This window comes from Chiloscyllium punctatum, chromosome 51, assembly GCF_047496795.1.
Source record: "Chiloscyllium punctatum isolate Juve2018m chromosome 51, sChiPun1.3, whole genome shotgun sequence".
NCBI classification, from domain to species: Eukaryota; Metazoa; Chordata; class Chondrichthyes; order Orectolobiformes; family Hemiscylliidae; genus Chiloscyllium; species Chiloscyllium punctatum.
In genome coordinates, this window is record NC_092789.1 from 12,122,744 (window position 1) to 12,129,034 (window position 6,291).

Below are 6,291 nucleotides of genomic sequence, written 5' to 3' on the forward strand. Positions count from 1 at the left end.
CGACACTCTCCAATACATGAACTCAGACAGCAAAGGCAGTAATGCGCAGATTCACTGTTATATCAGTGAGCAATGTCGGTTTCTTTCGTCTCTCCCTTACACACCATCTGTTCGCTGACTTTCTGCTTTTCAAAGTGCCGTTGTTTGACTTTGTTTTTCTCCATAGTTCCCAAACAATTACAACAGCATATAAACAGTATTTGCTGCTCCTGGAAGTCACGAAAATCACCTCCAGCACCGAAAATACATCAAAATAGGAGCAGCTGTTACATTTAGATTTCCCCGTCCTCCATCTTGGCTTATCCAGAATCTTCACATGCTGTAAGTGGAAGTTAAAATAAAGTTCCTTCTTTCGATTAATCTGATTTATTCCCACAATAAATACTTTTGATTAGGAATTACCTTTTTCTTAATAGATAAAACAACTATTCGTATTTCACTGAAAGAGTGAAATTCACGTACTTTACAACTTTACCAAACTATTAAAAGAAGCTTATTTAGATTTCACAAACAACATGTCATTGTGGACTTTGCAATTTCTCTTTGTCATGTTCCCTTAATTCTTTGGATGTAAGAATTTGTTCGAAATCTCTTCATCTGAATGTAAATTTCAATTGCCAATGTTTCCAGAATCGTGGCTTCTTCTGTTACCTTTCTGCGCCAATGTTCTTTATTGTTTGCAGAATTTGTATTTCGACCATTCATTACTTTATCTTTTCTAACAATACATTTATCCTGTTTTTTCACTGATGAACTTATCCTTTATGAATGCAACTAACCTTTTCACACTAATTTCTTGTTTGCATTTCTATTTCTACAATTACCTTTATAATTCAGAATACTCTAGCAACATACTTTTCCTCCTACGTTTTTTTTACTATATATCAAACATGGGGCAGTCGCTAAACTTGGCCTTACAAAAATTTCCCTTATTTGAATGCTTAAGTAATGAGAACTGTCTATTTACAGAGAGCTGAATACCTTGCCGAATGTTTCCTTCGGCGATTTTTCTCATTCAGTATATCCAGCTGAAGAGAACAAGCTTAATTGTGACCGTCTGCTGTACGTAACTGTCCGACCATTTCAGCCGTGAGCGTTAGCTGCAAAAGCCCAAGCGGCCATCTTGTGCAATTCAGTCCTGGTTCACCACAACAACTCCCATCTACAGCCCCATTGCACAATTGGTGGTGTGCAGAATATCCTGGCAGAAGGGTGCTACTATTTATTGAAAGGAACCTTTTGCACACCAATTACATGGGAAATGGATAGATAACAATGAACGATAATGATAGGAAGTTATCTTTTAAACAACGCACTTTTCTGATGTGGAAGCCAATAACCACTCTCTGCCGATCGCTGAATGCAATTTCTGGAATAGGTCTGCTAACAAGATCACGGCTGTTCCATCATAGGTTGGGAGAGTTTTCAAGGAGCTTCAATTTAACACTTTTAAAGACAGTGAGTTTCTCGCTGTGTCCAAACGTGTAAGTGATGAACAATAAATCGACAACCATGCACTCCCTCCTCTGCAGATGCTGAGTAGCAAGAGCGTGTACCATCGACCAAGGATGTGAGATTTTAGACAGAAGCAAATGTAGGAGAAATTGGATTCTCCTCGCAACAGAGAAGAGGTGAATTGTTCAGTTGTTCGAAATTATCAACAACTTTGGCAGGGTAAAGAAGAATACTTTGTTTCCAATTGGTAGGTCAATAAGTGGAATTATAATTGAAAGGTTATCTGCTAGACATCGAGGAATGGAATGAGGAGAAAGCTGTTTAGTCAGAGAGATGTTAGTATTTGCAATGTGCTTTTTATCAAATGCTTCAACTGTACCGATCCAAATTCCGAAAATATGGATATAATTCCTCAGGTCCCACTGCTACTGTACTCCCCTCATGTTGTACTATTGAAAGGATTACTCAGATAGTTAGTATGAATTCGAGTGCACGACACGGGACAGTAGTCGAGGTGGATTCCAAAGGAGATTTCAAAAGAAGCTGACAATACATTTCAAAATCCTGAGTGGAGAGTGCTGCAGAGAGAGGGCTGGGGGATAGTGAGAGATGTTGTCCCTTTTGCAAGTCTATACATTCACGATGGCTGGAAGGGCTTCCTTGTGCACTGTGAAATTCGAAAATACTCCAAATTTGGCAAGAGACTGGATCCACTGTGATTCGTGAAACCTTAGAGAGACCAATGGAATCATCAAATCACAGACTGCTGAAGAGGCCTTTCAGCCTGTCCGGTCTCTGTTGCCAAAGATGTCCAAAACCTTTATGAGTCCACTTTCCCACATCACACTTAAAGCGTGTAAGTGCTTTTTAGTGGTTAGAGTGTTTCCTCCTCAGCTACCCTCCCAGACACAGCATGCCAGACCCGACTCTCTGAGTGAAAACGTGTTCCCTCAACCCCCGTCTGTCAGGTTGCTCTTCCCAGAAAATCATACACTCCTTGCCTTTGACCTTCGATTAAGTGGGGCTCTTGCATCGTAACCCCTCTGATGTGACGTTCATAATCATAGACACCACAAACAGGACCTACCTGCGACCTTCCCTTCTCCAGAGAAAGCAACGTGAGCTTAACCAGTCTCTCTTCACAGATAAACTGCTCCATCCCTTTTCTGTCTGTGTATTGGTGTGTGTGTGTGTCTGCGTGTCAGTCCCTCTTCTTGACATAGAGCACATTTTGAAAGAACGAATTAAAACGTGATTCATCAAAAAAATTCTCTCTACCTGTCTGAGTATTAAATGATGATATAGTTTGATAGCGAAAACGAAATGAGTTTATTAAAGCAATCGGTCTCTTCCCTGACAATATTCCAACACACGTTGAACGTCTGTTTGTTTGTCGGTGCATGCGTGTCTGTGAGCATATATTTGTGTCTGTTTCTGTTTTTGTATGTGTGTGTACAACCGTATTTGTCTGTCTGTGGTTATGTGCGTGTCTCTGTGTCTTCATCTGTGTCTCTGTTTGTGTCTGCGTGTGCGTGTGTGCGTCAGTGTGTGTGTGTGTGTGTGTGTGTGTGTGTGTGTGTGTCTACCTGCATACAATGGGGTACAATTTGAATGAATGAATTGAAACGCGATGAATCTCTGTATCTTTTCTCTCGTGGTGCAAGTGCAATAATTCCATCCTCCGCTGAGATCCCAACGTTAAGTGCAAAAGCAATAGTGTTTTTTTAAGAGAAAATATCAATTGCTATTAATCTTCCAGATTTCACATACGTTTCGTGCTTCAAAGAAAGTGTTTTACAGACTCGTAGCAACTTAGTGTTTTCCCTGGTGATGTTATTGCTGCGATCAATGCAGAAGGAGAAGAACGTGGACAATCGAAGTAAATCAATCACTTTACTGTTTGCTAACGTGGCGAATTTTGGCTGAATACAGACAATGCTGATGGTTTATCCGATGCATTCATTTCTTTAATTACAGTCCCATGTAGATGCCACGCCATGCACATGAAATACGCTTCATGCTGCAGCTGCTGAGTTCCTGCGAAAATCATTTGTCCTTATGAAATGACCTAGACTAATTTAGACTGCTTTTAAAGAAAGTGCTGAACTGGGCATTGATCGAATTGTTAAATTATTTGCTGTCTCTGAAATCTGTAAATTCACATTTGTTTTACGTTTATTTTACCAAATGAAGCATCTCACACCTAAATCACCAGTACAGATTCCATCGCTCTGTACCTGATTCTGTATCAAGTGTTCCGTTGAATCTGTACATCAACATATGCTATTCGATGTCTGCATGTCTCCCAAATGTTCCTCTTCATTGTGCTTGTATGTGCCAGTGGTGGTTCATTATTGAGTCTGGTGCTTTGCCGAAGAAACATGTCATGCTCACACGAATTGTCCTTTAGAAGCCAGTGATGAGCTCTGGCACTGAGTCACTGTAGTCCATGCTGGTGTCAGCACCTGCAGCAGTGCTCTCAGGAAGCAATGTCCAGGGTTTTTCCCTCATCATTGCGAAGCAAATGTGATGTTTTCCTCAGTCTTGAAGTGTTGTGGCATGGAAATGACAATCGTTTTATCATTTTTTCCGCTGTCTCTTTTATCCTTTTATTACTGATCCCTTGCTACATAAAGTGCTGCCAAAGAGATTTTTAAGAGCATCAGCAATGTATATTCTACATATTGCACACCACTGCCTCTGTGTGGAGATAGGAGCGAGTCAATGCTTAAGTGGTTGATGCGTTATTGATCAATGGCTTCCTGTCTCAGACGCAGAATAAATTGTTGATGCCATGGAATTCCCAGCCTCTGATGTGCTGATGTAATACCAGGATGTATGCTGTTATTCAAGTGCAGCTAGAAATGAATGGGCTAACACAATCTGTTAATTGTGTGTGATTCAGCGATGGCAACGTCATTGAAAGTTAAGGTTGGTGTGGCGGTTATAGGTTTGATTTAATTTTGTTGGAATTAGGATTTTGCTGACGACACTGAAGACCTTTGCCAAGTTTCTGCACAAGCCTGACTGATCTCTATCTTCATGCATTCGGAACTAGAGTTGTTCCACACAAAGGTATCTGATCAAAGCTTTTTATAGCACTTACAGTTGTGATTAAAGAGAGAAAATGAAACACCGAAAGGATGATGGACGTTCCATGAAAACCTCTTGTGTCAGTGGTTGAAGAGTCCAGCACCTACAAGTATATGCAAGTCTTAAACATTTACACTCCTTTTCGGTAGTGTGATCCATTTGTTGTAGGATCGCTTTTCTGTGTCTATCGCATTCAGAAGGCGTAAAATGTTTCTGAGGTGTTGTGTTGAAATTTGAAATAAGTGCTTCATGTTTTGATAATCAAACACCCTTGGGTTTCCGTTGGCTTTCATCTGTCAATTACATGATCTGCCTACGTGGAAGTAAATGGTCATGTTTCAAATTTTAAAAGAGTTGAAAATTTGAATACCATAGCCGCCGATGGCACCAATTAACATGATCGAGACATTTGGAAGAATGATGAAAGACCACATGACTCGAAGTGATCAAATAACGTTTCATGTAGAATATCGGAAGTTTATAGCTTTTACCCATGGAAATAAGAAACTCTGTGTGACGAGCTCTGCCTCCAATGGGAGAAACGTTTGTTTGGAGGGAAGTGATGTCTACATCATGTGAATCGTTTTCTCAGTTTTTGTGTCTGTTTCTGCGTCGGCGTCTCAATCTACGACGCCCATTAACAACTGTGTCTCTCTGTTCCTCTTTGTCCCCCGATTCCTCATGTATTTCCTCTTGATATATCTCGCGTTTTGTTTCATAACGTGTTGTCTCATTGTCCTTTCTCCTGCCTCCGCACAGGCTACGTATCAATATTTGTTTCTGTCTCTTTGCATGACCACATGCATACCTTTGTTTTTGAGAGTGTCTCTCCTTTTGTTCAGTTCTATCTCCAGTTCTATCACTGGCTTTGAATGAAGGAATTAGAAGGTGATGAATCAAAGTTTCAGAGTCTCTTTCTGTATGTCCCTCATGTCTTTCAGGTGACATCATGCCACCCTCTGGTCTCATTACGTCACGATGCAAACACAAACGTCGTTTTGTTTGGGGATAGTATCAAAGTCTCTGCATATCCCAGGTCACCTCTATAGATTAACATTTGTTTATGTTATGTGCATTGGTTTGGCCCGTATATATTATTCATCCCTAATTGTCCAGATGATAGTTAAGAATCCATTACATAGCTGTGGGTGTGGAGTCACACATCGACGCAGCCAGGTAAGGGTGACAGTTTCCTTCCCGAAAAGGCGATAGTGAATTCAAGTTTTGTTTTCTGACAATCGAAACATATTCATCTAATGATCATCATTTAACTGCAGCTACAAGAGCAGGTGAGAGACTGTGAAGTCTGCAGTGATTAACTCACCTTCTCATTGCAATAAACTGTCCATTGTCAATAAGTTGTAAGCAAGGATTATGATGGAATAATCTCCACTTGCCTGCATTGGTACAAAACTAACAAAGTTCAATAAGCTTATTACAGTTCACGATTAAATACAGCCCTGCTCTCCATAGTCCTCTTTCAGACGACACTGAGAGGACTGGGTGTAGTTCTGGTCTACTTCGCCCTCAGTTACACTTCACTGAATGTAGTTTTCAATGATGTTTTATTCGTTCCAAACTCATGTTGCCACCTACACACACCACAGGCTAATTTTGGTTCATGTGTTTAGCCCGGAACACAGACTGGACCCACCTTTCTTCCTGTCTGACAACCTTAGACAAGGGGATTTTATAGGAATGGATCATCCAGGCCAAGATTCAACGTCACCGAATTCCCTCACA